The 13,784-nt window shown below is 52.2% G+C and overlaps 1 long non-coding RNA gene across 2 annotated transcripts in view; it reads left to right on the forward strand.

Moving 5' to 3' along the window:
- Positions 1-12,387: 12,387 nt before the first annotated feature.
- The window catches only part of LOC142003774 (uncharacterized), a 37,120-nt gene continuing 35,723 nt past the window's right edge, over positions 12,388-13,784 (forward strand). Inside the window, exon 1 of one of the 2 annotated variants that reach the window (XR_012642881.1) lies at positions 12,388-12,523. This is a non-coding gene — a long non-coding RNA (uncharacterized LOC142003774). Of the gene's footprint in view, positions 12,524-13,186; positions 13,256-13,784 lie in introns of those variants that run through there. The other variant, XR_012642882.1, reaches the window with a different exon arrangement.

The following is a 13,784-nucleotide window of genomic DNA, read 5'->3' on the forward strand; positions in this document are numbered from 1 at the left end:
GAGGTGTAAACCCAGCTAGGTGAGTGCAATTGTCTCCTCTGGTTTGAACATCTGTGAATCTGCGCCATATGCCTGCTCTGGCTCTCAGTCCACAGTCAATGGCCAGTCGTGCATTGCGCAATGTGATTGCACATCACTCCCATGTTCTCTCATCCTCTCCACAGAGACGGAGAGCGCAAGGAATCTATGCAATGGGGGGAACGGGGTTTCAAGAGAGTGACGAGGCTGTGTACAAATATGCACCAGTAGAGGGGCCTTGGTTTTTTTACACTGGTTTCCATTAATTTAGTGCAATCTCTGTAGGAAATAGCCCCCGGGATATAGATGCATGTGCTGGATTCCCTGTGTTCTCTTAACCCCCTGGGTCCCTCCTCCCTGCCCTTGTGCAAGAAGAGGGGAACTCAGCATCTGTGCACTGCCCAAGAGGGGCCAGCAAGGAAGGGCTGCTAGTGCTGATGGAAGAAGGGCCGCTAGTGCTGATGGTGCTGGTGGTTTTGGGAGGCGGGAGTCCAGCTGAGGCTCCCCAAACTTATTGCGGCGAGAGGGGGACACGCTCGCAAGATGGGGATTTGGCTGCAGAGGCAGTGCCGTTCCCCAGACACGTTGCCTTATCCTCGGCGCAGGTGGCCTTGTTTACGTGCCCTTCTGTCTACGGCGCAGGGAACAGGGAGTCCAACAGGAGCAGCTGAGACTGGTTTGGGATTCCTGGAAAGCTGCCCCACCCATCCAGGGCACATCGCCATTGTTTATCCCAGGCTGCTGAGCAGGAGCCTACGTGCAGGGTGCTGCCAGGCTGGGCGGAGCAAGCAGGAGGGACTAGCAAGAACATGAACTCCAGGTTCACAGTGCAAAGCACAGCTGGTGAGGGGCCTGTGGGTCAGAGCCATTAGCCCCCAGCCTTGGGATCTCAGCTCCCCTCCCCTGCCAGGTCACCTCACTCACTCCCAACCCTAACCACTCCCAGCACTGGTTTGTTATTGTAGGGTTGCTCATGCGCCGTGATCAGCACATGCCAGTTTGTTATTGTTGGGTCTCTTGTGAGCACAACTACACGGCAGCTTGTTAAGTGAGCGAATTCGTGAGCACCGAGTGGCACATACAGTTGGTTATTGTAGGGTCGCTCGTGAGCACCGAGCAGCACGCACCGGTTTGTTATTGTAGGGTCGCTCGTGAGCACCGAGCAGCACGCACCGGTTTGTTATTGTAGGGTCACTCGTGAGCGCCGAGCAGCACACCCCGGTTTGTTACTGTAGGGTCGCTCGTGAGTGCCGAGCGGCACGCACCGGTTTGTTATTGTAGGGTTGCTCATGAGCGCCGAGCGGCACACGCCGGTTTCTTATTGTCGGGTCGCTCATGAGCGCCGAGCGGCACGCACCGGTTTGTTATTGTAGGGTTGCTCGTGAGCGCCGAGCGGCACGCACCGGTTTGTTATTGTAGGGTCGCTCGTGAGCGCCGAGCGGCACGCACCGGTTTGTTATTGTAGGGTTGCTCGTGAGCGCCGAGCGGCACACACCGGTTTGTTATTGTCGGGTCGCTTGTGAGCGCCGAGCGGCACGCACCGGTTTGTTGTTGTAGGGTCGCTCGTGAGCGCCGAGCGGCACGCACCGGTTTGGTATGGTCAGGTCGCTCATGAGTGCTGAGCGGCACGCACCGGTTTGTTATGGTCAGGTCGCTCGTGAGCGCCGAGCGGCACGCACCGGTTTGTTATGGTCAGGTCGCTCATGAGTGCTGAGCGGCATGCACCGGTTTGTTGTTGTAGGGTCGCTCGTGAGCGCCGAGCGGCACGCACCGGTTTGTTATGGTCAGGTCGCTCATGAGTGCTGAGCGGCATGCACCGGTTTGTTGTTGTAGGGTCGCTCGTGAGCGCCGAGCGGCACGCACCGGTTTGTTATGGTCAGGTCGCTCATGAGTGCTGAGCGGCACGCACCGGTTTGTTATGGTCAGGTCGCTCGTGAGCGCCGAGCGGCACGCACCGGTTTGTTATTGTAGGGTCGCTCGTGAGCGCCGAGCGGCACGCACCAGTTTGTTATTGTAGGGTTGCTCGTGAGCGCCGAGCGGCACACGCCGGTCTGTTATTGTAGGGTCGCACATGAGCACTGACCCTCCTCCCACTAGTTTGCTGTAGTGTTAGACGTCACAGCACTTCCCAGTGGGCGCCAGCCCAGCTGTTCCTGGTGAAACCCTGCCGCTTCCCTTCCTCTTCCCTCACAGACCTAAAGACACCATCCCTGTCCTGTTACCACGTCCCTGGAGCAGGCACACTGAGTTTTCCCCGATGCCAACAACCGGGGGACAGACTCCTGGGAATACAAAGGCCAGGTGTGTCTGTGCATCTGACACTACCAACAACTTCTTCCTGCAGGGCAGGGCCGGGAACAGCCCCTGACCTTGATTCCCACAGAGCCAGCTGAGGCCAAGGAAGCACTGCTCCCGAAGCCTGGGTTTGTCCCTGAGCCAAGCAGGGCATTGCCCCTTCCAAACCTGCCTGGTTGAGAGCAGCTAGGAAACCCCATGGAGGGTGGGGTGTAAGCTCAGCAGGGAGTGCTCTCCCTTCTGGGCTGGGCTCATCCCCAGAGATGCCATGCCGCAGGGTGGCAGATATGGGACAGGCTGACGGCATCGGTGCTGAGCTGGGCTGGCTGTTAGAAGGCTCTGCCTGACTGGTGGTGACATAGTCCTTTGAAAGGCCACGACCTTGCAGTGCTGTGACCTGTGGCCTCCAGGCTCGCCCGAACCCCCGTGCGATTTGAACTATGTCAGCATTCAGGGACCCCAAATGGGTCCATGTCACCACTGGTGACAACAGAAGTGATGCTGATGTACAGAGGTCAAGATCCACTCGTGTGGCTAAGGCTGGAGCGGGCACTGGGCGTGAGTGTTTTCACTTACCGCCATGCTCTCCCCTCTTATGGGCGCCCCGCCGGCCTGGAGTCTGGCACAACTTGGGCAGGCTGATGTGTGCTTCAGCTGCTCCACATTCTTGCTCCACCTGGGTGTGACTCACAAGTACCCAGGGCCTGGAAGGTGCTGCCAGGAACTTACAGGGCATGTTGCCTTGCATGCATCCAGCTGGGCCAGTTCCACCTTGCTGGCATCGGTGAAGCTGACGCTAGCCCCAGCCTGTCTGCAGGTCCTTTGTGCTCAAGTGCTGGGCTCTGAGGAAGGAAACCGTGTAATCAGGATTACTAACCAAGGCTCTTTGGCCTGGGGCAGGGGTAGCGGCTGGCACGGAAAGCCAGCCAGGCAATTGGAAAGTGTTTCACATGGACTTCCGTGCCCTTGTGTGTGTGGTGCTGTACAAACAGGTGCACTGTGGGTTTGGCTTATCTGAATGGAAGCATCGGTGTTAACAGCTGCTGGAAAGCAGGTACCTTGTGTGGCAGGCTACAGGCAGTATGCAACAAGAGTTGGGTGGACGGCAGATATACTGGGAGCTGGGTCGGTGCCTTTTTATTCCCCACCTCGGCTCACAGAGTGTGGCCCAGCAGCCAGGGCAGGCAGCTGGGCTCGTTAAGAATCAGTCTGCAGCAGACAGGCTACTCAGACACCTGCGGCCAGTTAGGCCTCCTGGCTCGTTATAAAATGTTTCCCCTAGGCAGTGCTGGGGAGTAGATGAGGAGCGGACCAGGAAGAGAGGCTGGAGGACCGAGGTTCGGAAGAGAGATGCAGCTCAGCCAGGTACAGGGAGAAGGTGCTAGAGGGAAGAGGTGGGAGAAGCGGCCCAGGGAAAGGCTGCTGTGTCTGGCGCAGGGGAAAAGCCCCATCAGTTGCCTCCCTTCTAGGGTCCCTGGCCCAGAGCCCAGAGTAGTGAGTGGGCCTGGGCTCCCACCACTGCCTTGAGAGCCACCCAACAGAAGGATGGGGCATCAGAAGCCTCTGAAGGGGGCTTACTCCCCCTCTTGTGACTTGCCTATGATGAGAGTGGCTCGGTAAGCAGAGGCCCTTGCCTCTGGAAAGACCCAAGGCTGCAGAAGGGCCACCCAGAGCCCCTCTGAGTCTCTGCAGCGCCCAATAAAAATCAGCCAAGAAGTGCAGAACCCCTGGGGGCCTGACAAAGGACTTGTTACACTTGCTCCATGGGACTACTGAGCTAGAAGCAGGGGCAGGGAGGATTAAGCATGGGGACCCTGAGAAAACACAGGCACAAGGGGCCTTCCCTATCTATGAAAATATTAATATAATCTCATTATTTATGCTTTAAAATCTGTTCCTGCTTATTATTACTCATGGTGCGTAAGACAATTACACTTCAATCACGTTTACAAGAAGAATGAGGTGACGCATTTCTTTCGTTCCATTAAAGCAAATTGTTTAAACACAACAGTTATGGAGCCCGGGGGCCCTGGGGCAATGGCCCCTTTTGCTCTTACATTAATCCACCGCTGAGCAGGGTGCAGACTGAGTCACTAAGGGTTTGCGCCAGCCAACTAACCACTGTCGAGATTTTTGCAGTCTGATTGGCAAAGACACCAGCTTATTGGCTGCCTGGAAGCAGAGCCAGAGGGGACTAATAGTGGAATCCCCTGGGCATGCAGGGTCTGCCCCAGAGAGAGCCTCCTGCCAGCGCCCTGGTCTCTTTGGCCTTATGGAGAGATCTGAAGACTTGTCTGGAGAGAATTATGAGATGTAGGCCTTGTTGACTGCCAGCCAAGAGTGCTGCACTTGATCAGTTCCCTGTCGTGGTGGGGGACATTGTGAACCAGGAGGTCCCCCCAACCTTTTGACAAGCGGTAGTTGAGTCTCCTGAGGGCTGTGACCCTTTTGTAGGGCTCGGGTGGCATCTGGTGGCCTGTAATATAGAGAATGTCAGACAGGACAATCTGACCGTAGACTCTCATGTTATGACGAGAGGCTTCCTGAGGACATGGGGAAAGAGGAGGTGTGACAAGACAGGTACTGTGTCTCATTGGTCCTTGCTGTACCCAAACCGGTTGGCTTCCAGGAGAACTAATGGGCAGCACTGGACCCAGCCCAGGGCCACTAGCACCGGGGCTTGCAGCCCGTTATGTGGGTTCTCCTGACCCCTTGCTGTGGGAGAGGACTACTTACGGCCTTCAAGTTCTCCAACAAACTGTTTCAAGTCCCTGAGTTCTCTGGTTACAGCTTGGTGACGCTTCCCAGATGGGATGGCTAATCAGGCTGATTCCACCCAGGGTTCCCTGTTAATCTGGGCAAAAAAAAAAAAAACAAAACAAAATCAGCAAAAAATCCAGAGACAGTGGCACTGAAACATTTCACCAAATCATGTTGGTTTCACCGACTTGTTCCTGTAATCCCCGCACCAAAAACAACAAAAAATCAACTTTCTCCCCAAAAAATCCAAAAGAGGCCCTGAAATTTTGATTTTTTTTTTAAGACTTCTGTTTCAAAATTGAGGTCAATTTTATTTTTTTAACAATGCAATAGTCGATAGAATCCTAGATTGCAAAGCCAGAAGGGATCACTGTGACTCTTTGATCTGCTCTTCTGGAGAACATAGGCCAGAGAAGAGCCTGGAAAAAGACACCGCTCAGAACTCAAAGGGAAAAATTTCATTTGAGCAGATGTGGGAAAAGTACCCCCAAAAGTTACTTGAGTAAAAGTCCAGCTGCTTTAGGGGCAAATGTAATTAAGTAAAAGTTGACCCATCCATCTGGAAAACTACTTGAGTAACAGATCATGCATGCCACAGCTTGATTATGCTCAAGTATCCAGAAGTACCCATCAATGTCCATAGGGTGACTGTTTTTCACTTCTGGATACTTGAGCATAAGCAAGCTGTGACACTGTGAACTTTTACTCAAGTAGTTTTCCAGAAGGACAGTGTGACTTTTACTCAATTACACCCCCAAGCAGATGTATTTTTACTCAAGTAACTTTTTGGCTACTTTCTCCTCCTCTGCATTTGGGGTTGAACAAATGGCTTCCCTTGAGCCGCAGCTGTTTGTTTCTCAACTTTTCGATGTGCCAAATCTTTGCGGGGAAAACAAAAAAGCTTCCTTTGGCATTAACATCAAACAGTTCCCCCGCCCCTGACTTGCGAGGGAGCTAAAAAATCTGCTGCACCCAGCTCTTCCTCCAGGGCTGCGGTCCTAGCTCAGTCCCATGACCGGTGTTTCTCTGCTTCACTCCACCACAGAGCCAGCCTCACTTCCGCATATGTTGTTTCTGCATGTTCTGCTGAGGTGCCTCTTTGCACAGGAAAGAACATGTTGTTCTGGATGGAGCTTTTCTCCGTCTTCCGGAGAAAGGCAGAACTTCGCAGAGGCCAGAGACGGGCTTGTAGGCTGACGCTGCAAAGTGTTGTGTGGGCAGGAGTGTGTTCTCATTCTGAGCTCTGGCGGTTTGCATCCCAACTTGGGAGCGTGCATGGGGAGTGGGCCAGAAGAAATCAGAGGGGAACAGAATGGGGAGGCAGAGTGGATGGAACCTGTCGTTGTCCTGGGAGGAAGACTAATGCCCCTAGTGGTGTAGCTACTGCAGTGATAAACGCCTTATTGACAGCTACAGCTGCATGTGCATTCCTCTTTCGAAAGAGGAATGCAAATAGGGAAACTGAAAATGCAAATCTGGCACTGATTTACATATTATGTGCTTGATTTGCATAATCTTTTTGGAAGAGATTCTTTCTTTCAAAAGAAAAAAAGCAGTGTAGATGGGGCTCTTTCCATAATAAACCCTGTCTTTGAAAAAAGCTTTATTTCTAATTTTTTTTTTTTTTAGGAAAAAGATTATGCAAATTAAGATTGGGATATGTAAATCAATACCTCATTTGCATTTTCAATTTCCCTTATTTACATTCCTCTTTCGAAAGAGGAATGCGAGTGTAGATGTATCTGTCAATAAGGTGTTTATCACTGTGACTGTGTTTAGCCGGTAGCTTCACAAATAACAAGCAGGCCTGTGGGACCTTAGAGACTAACAAATGCATTAAGTTGTCAGCTTTCATGGGTAAAACCCACTTCTTTAAGTGGAAATGGAGGATAAATACAGAATCCAAGGTTTATATAGAGGGGGTGGGGGGGGGAAGTTACTGGTCACTAGAAGGACCTGTTAATGAAGCAAAGTAGGTTGGATATGTCTCATTCCTGAAAATGTCAGAGGTGGGGTAAGTGCCCTTGTCATGCACAAGCCATGTAAGATCTCTATTGAGGGCAAGGTTAAATGTGTTAAACTTGTAGCTGAATTCCAAGTCAGATGTTTCCCACTGTCAGCGTGTGCTAAATCTTTCTGGAGAAGAATGGCTCCTTTTAAATCCTCTATTGAATGTCCAGGGAAGTTAAAATGATCACTTACAGAGTTGTGTGTGAGCATCCCCGATGTCAGACTTAGGTCCATTTATCCTTTGCTGCAGAGACTGTCCGGTTTGTCCGATGTGCAAGGCAGAGGGACATTGCTGGCACATATCACATTAGTGGATGTGCAGGTGTATGGACTCTGCTGGTGTGGCTAATGTGGTTAGATAGTTACTCCATCGCTACATCTACACTTGCATTCCTCTTTCTGAGTCTGTGATTGCTAGGTATCTTCTTAAGCATTCATTTGCTGTCAGTCAGAAAAGCACCAATGTTTGAAGGGTTAACCCATTGTCTTTCTACTACGGACTGAGTGGGTATCTGCCCACTGCTAAGATCTTAGCATATCATGTGGCAGAGAGTTCCACAGCTCAACAGTGTAAGTAAAGTCTTTCCCTGCCTCAGGTATACCAGCCTGCTTCGTTTGCCCTATTGTATACCTCATATCAGGCCCAATATCCACAAGTACAGTGACAGGTCAAGCATCACACAGGTCACCCACTGGCCTGCAAGCAGGGAGTGAAGTTTACCAGTCACTTCCAGCTTGCTGGGCCAGATTCATGCCCATCATTACCAAGTCAGGTTAGGTTTGAACCAGCAACATGAGGGGTCACTTCCTCAGCCAGTGTAAATCAGCCATCGCTTCACAGGGGACACTGTGTAAGCTTTTTAGCTGATGATGCCTATCAACCCCACTTCACTGCAGATAGGGTAAGTGAGACCACCTGAGGATCTGGCCTCTGGAAATGCAACCTTGAAAAGTCTCTGCAACCCACTGGGAGTGCCCATCAGTCAACCATGTGCCACCTAAGCTAGTGAGTGGGCTGCATGAGTGGCTCTCCTTCATCTCCATGGACAGCAAGGCTGTTGTAACCAAGACGGCCTCCCTGGATAGGGCGGTTTTGCTAATGGTGTTTGTGTAACTAGGCTCTGTGGGTGTGCTGACCGACCCGTAGCAGTGCTGTGATTGGCTGCAGAGGGAGCACACAGCTCTCACAATCCCTGTGGTGTGCAGTTAGCACCCACCTCGCTTCACGTGTCCTGGATTTACACGTGTGTGAGTAATGCCGGTAGGAAAAAAACTCTGCGGCCAAGAACCAGCAGAATCTGGCAACCCTGCACATGGGCAACAGTGAACAGAGCATCTCGCAGGCCACTTGTCGAACTCTGAGGATTGCCCACCCCTGCCAGAGGTGATCTGGTCCATCAGTGACAAGGGCCACGTAAGGATCCTGGTAGACAGATCCTCCCAGCTCCCATCCGTCACACACACGCGGAGAGCTTGGATTGTAGTTTGGGATGCTTTTCCCCTTTAATAAGTTGCATAATTTAATTGCAGTTCACCTCCCTCACTAACTTTTGGGCCACTCCCTCGACGCAGCAAGGCTGGGTGAAAGTCATGAGCAGTCAGGGGAGCAAAGCAGTTTAGGTACAGGCACCTTTCCCCCGCACACCCGATTCTGGCTGCGCTTGCCTCGGGCAACAACTGTTTGATAATGTCACTCAGCTGCATCTAATTCACAGGCACCTTGTGGCCTCTGCGCCTGAGACAGCACATCCTGTACTGCAGTGTTTCACCCAGCCCACAGCTACGTCTCACGGGCTGAGGAGGGGAGCTGGAACGTAGCGCAGGGGTGGGAAATCTCTGACCCGCCAGCCGCATGCAGTTCATTGGGGCGAGCTGCTGGCAGGCCGCCAGACAGTTTGTGCACTTCAGTGTCCCTAGGCATGGCTGCTCAGGGCTCCCAGTGGACGTGGTTCGCCATTCCTGGCCAATGAGAGCTGCTGAAAGTGACGCAGGCCAGGCCACTGCTTCCCGCATCTCTGATGGGTCAGAAATGGCGAACCACGGCTATGGAGAGCTGTGGGGCTCCGTGCCTATGGACCCTCAAGTTAACGAACCATCCGGTGGTCTGCCAGTGACGGCAGCCAGCCTGCAAGAGATTCCTCAGCCCAGACATACCAGGATGGGACAGGTTGGTGCTGGAATCTAGATCAGAGCTGGCTGTAGGTATAGAGACTAAGCGATTGTGTAGGGCCCTGAGCAACTCAAGGAGGCCCCCAACTAATTGTCAGGATGGGTTGGGGAGGGCAAATATTCCTCTTTCTGTCTCTCAGTGGACTAACACCAGCACTACGCTGGATCCCTTGTATACGGGTGGAACCTCTCTAGTCTGGCACCCTGAGGACCTGACCAGTGCCGAACCAGAGAATTTGCCAGACCACAAGAGGTCAATATTGTCCAGCAGCATTATAAACACTCCCACTGCTTCCTGGGCTCATAGAAGACATTTAGGGGTAAATTACAGCTAAATAACAGCACAGAACACTGACAGCCAGGGCTGGTGTCTGGAAACAGACTTTATAGGACCACAGGAAACTTGGCCTCATCCATGCTAAGTGGTCATCCAGCTAATTGAAATCATGCTAGATCACGGATGTTATCTGATTAGAGAGGTTCTGTATTATGATTTTGCTGTCCTCTCCCTTCTTTCTTTCCTTCCTTCCTTCCCATTTGTAAATGCCCACCAGAACCACAGCATTCCAGCTGGCTCTATCTATCCCACCTTTGTTTCCAGAGGCCAGATTCCCCCTGCTAAGCTCAGCATGTCATTCTCCTGTCCCCCTAGCATTATCACCTGCCAAAGTGACTCAGTGTGATCACGCTTGGTGCCTCTGCAGTGGGTTCCAAGGGCTGGAGGAACCTGCTTTAAGTAGGCCTCACGGTGTGTCCATGAGGTAGAGGAGTTCATGTTGTCCCCAGCTTATGGATGGGGAAGTGACAGAGAGGCTGATAAAATGCCCAAATTCATGTCTGTGAGACAATGGCAAAGCCAGGAAACAACTTCAGGAATCCAAAATTCCCTGCTGAGCTCATCAGATCATATTCCCTCCCAAGAGAGAACTCAGGAGTCCTGCCCAATCCTCTGCTCTAACCACTAGAGATCACTCTTTACTAGAGCTGTGACCTGTGCATGTGTAGTACCCAGAGGCGCTGAGACCTCATCTGGGGTGAGTGAAGTCTCTGCTCTACAGTCTCAGCTGAGAGCCAGCTGGTTGTTAGCTTAGGTGGTAGAGTGCAGGGCTTGAGCCCCTCTGCTCCCAGGTTCTATCCCTGGTGCCAGCAACCCAGGTCTGCTAGTGTTGCATGTTTATGGGGCTGCAGCAGGTGTGCACCTGGGTAGCAGTACAGGCACTTGGGTGTGTGCAGACATACATGTATGTCTGTTTGTGCACATCCACAGGCCCCTGTCTTCAGGGCCAAAGAGCAGCTGTGCCTTGCTGATAAGAGCTCCCAGCCCTGGCAGGGAGGCCCCGTGACCACAGCTGGTGGAACCACTCCAGCTGCACATTCAAAACCACCTGGGAGGAGAGGGCGTAATTGCCTGATGGTGATGATCAGGGAGAGGCACTTGGGGGAGCAGGAAGGCTGGGAAATTATTCTCTCCCTGTCACTGCTGGTTCCACTTGTCATCAATCAGGTGCTGTGTGACTGGCTGAGAGGGAAGTGCTCTGGGCCCCCTCTGCTCTCAGCCTTTCAGTGCCCCCCAGGGCTCTGGATTAACCCCTGGAGTGCTGGGCTGAGACCCCAGTGCCTGCTCTGGCCACTCTACAATCCGCCCCTATGCCCGGGGTGCTGGGAGAGGGGGGCAGGGTCGAAGGCCCCTCTCCACACTGGCCGGGGAGCATAGGGGGGATTCTCAGGGGCTGTTTTCACCCACTCTGAGGCTTGTCACGCCTCCAGAGAAACCAAGAGAGGCCTGAGAACGAGGCTCACCGTGTAACCAGAGAATCAGGCCTGCAGTGTGACCCAGAATCAGGCCCTTTATGCCTCCAGGGCTGTGACCAGCCTGCATTTCCCTGCAGAAACACAATGTCCCAGGTAGGCTCTGCTGTCCTATGCCTGCCCCATCCCTGCATGTTTACTTGCCCTCCCTCCTAGCCAGCTGCATAATCACAAGGTTATTTCCCAGCAACGGCAGGGATTTCGCAATCCATAACTCAGTGTGAGAAGGAACAGGTTCCCTGGTGGGCTTTCTCTGAAAGACAAGCCAGCTGCCTCCTGTCCCTCTTTCTCCTGACGTCTTTGCCCATCATGGGGCTTGCTTTTCGTCTCCCCTCCTAGCAGTGGTGCCGTTCAGCTGGGGCCAGTGCCCCAGGGGCAGCTTGCGAAGCAGATCTGGGGCCAGGCAGCCCAGTGCTGTTGGGCAGAGGGCCATGCAAGGCTTTCTTGCAGCGTGGAAATGACCCCGTCAGCCCAGCAGGGAGCGCTGGTGCCTGGCATGGAATTCTGCAATCTGTGGCCATCGAAACGTTTTGTGGGACTGTGTGGGTCACGACTGTAACCCACACACCTACTGGATGTGGTTCACTCTTCCATATCATGGCATCTAGAGCGCTTAAGAGAATGAGTCTCTGCTACGGCCTGATCTGAAAGCCAGCTGGCTTTTTGCTCAGACTGCAGAGGCTTCTGCACTAAGCTTTGGAGGTTCGAGTCTGCGTGTGGGTGATTACACAATGAAAATGGAGCTGGTTCCCTGTGGCTGGAAACCTGGAGGCCCTGGGGGTACACCGATAGGATAAAAAAGCCCTACAGCTGGCCTATTAGAATGGAGGGTCCCAAAACTTGGGCTCCAGGCCAAGCCTTAATCTCTACCATTTTCAGCCCTGCAGCCAGAATCAGCTAACCAGGCCAGTTGTGGCTGGGCTGGGGGTCTTTTATCCCTGTGTAGACAGGGCCAGTGAATTGTGGCTCCCAACTCTTTAAAACCCCAAATTCCAAGGGCTTTCCATTGTAAATGCCCACAGGTACACTTGAACCTCTACAATTTAGTGCAGGCACCGCTACAGCATGAGCTAAAGGCTAGCTAGCACTCATCTGAGGCTGTAGAGGACATTTATTCTTTCCTCTGTGAAGTGGCCTCAGTACCACTACATGGGACAGTGAAGCAGACATTGGCATGTGGGTTACACAATTAGCCTATCACTGGGGGAACTCACCATGCCAACAGTCCTGGCTCTGGGGCTTTGTCACATGGAAGGGCCCCCTGCTAGCCACTTACCTGTGAGCTCACTCCCAATCTAATGACTGCAGCTGGGCCCTGATTAAGCCTCCAGATTGGCCAGCTGCTTGATTAAGTGAGAGGATCAGCACCCTGACTCTTAAAAGGATTGTGGCTGCTTAAAATACTTGCTCAGGAGTGTCTCAGCTTCTGTGTTTGATCCAGTCCTGGTCTCCTAGATCCCAGGTAGGGACCTTCTGGTTCTGACTTGGACTTTTCTCTCTTGCTTTTACTTTCCTGCTTTGACCACTAGGTGAAACTCGCTCCATCTCTCAGGCAAAAGGGGTGGTGCATTTTTAAATGTTTGATGTCTGTTCTGAACTAGAATGAAGCCAAGCTTTGAAACTGGCCATGAAATGAAATTTCTGTTCTTGGCCTGGTACTAATTATTTGCAGGTGGGAATGTGTTAACCTCACACCCCCTGTCTCGTCTGGCTCCGCAGGTTAATGTCCGTACTAGCCTGTGATAATGAGTTCCGTGACTGGTTTACGGCTTTCTCCCCATCTAATTATTATTTCCCCCTTGCTGCTGTCACAGCAGCGTCTGTACCTATTCCTATAACCCATGAGAAGAGGCTTGTTGAACCCTTCACTGTATTATTTTTATACTGCTACTCAGCCGAAAGTAGCTATTAAAAGTTCCTTCACCCACTCTCTGCTATGACACCAGCTCAGCAGCCAGTGCTGAGCTAAGCAAAGCTGTGGAATCTGGAAAGTAACAGAGAGGGAGCCGTGCTAGTCTATATATGATCGAAACCAAAAGCAGTCAAGTAGCACTTTAAAGACTAGCAAAATAATTTATTAGGTGAGCTTTTGTGGGGCAGACCCTCTTCTTCAGACCAGAACAGACTCAATATTTAACGCACAGAGAACCAAAAGCAGTAATCAAGGAGGACAAATCAGAAAAAAATGATCAAGGTGAGCAAATCAGAGAGTGGAGGGGTGATAGGTGGCGGGGGGAAGGTCAAGAATTAGATTAAGCCAAGTATGCAGACGAGCCCCTATAGTGACTCAGAAAATTCCCATCCCGGTTCAAACCATGTGTTAAGGTGCTGAATTTTGAATATAAAAGACCGCTCGGCCGCTTCCCTTTGAATAGTGGTGCGAAAATTTTTTTTCAGTAACACACATACTCTTAAGTCATTAACAGAATGGCCCATTCCATTAAAATGTTGACTAACTGGCTTGAATCTGGGTTTGCAAGGGACCTGCAGAGAGTGCTTCAGCCTTGCCCTATGAAAGGAACGCCTGGCACAGGGAACAGGCTGTCTCCCTGCCTCAGGGGCCAACAGGTTGGGGCCGTGGCTATGAATGTGGAACAGCAGCTCCTTTGGCAAGGCAGGGGAGGGTGATACTGGGTTACTTCCACCATTCGAACAGTGGAAAGGGATGGATCGCTTGGTGATTACCTGCTCTGTTCATTCGCCCTGGGAAACCCAGCATTGGC

Source organism: Carettochelys insculpta, chromosome 30 (genome assembly GCF_033958435.1).
Source record: "Carettochelys insculpta isolate YL-2023 chromosome 30, ASM3395843v1, whole genome shotgun sequence".
NCBI lineage: Eukaryota > Metazoa > Chordata > Testudines > Carettochelyidae > Carettochelys > Carettochelys insculpta.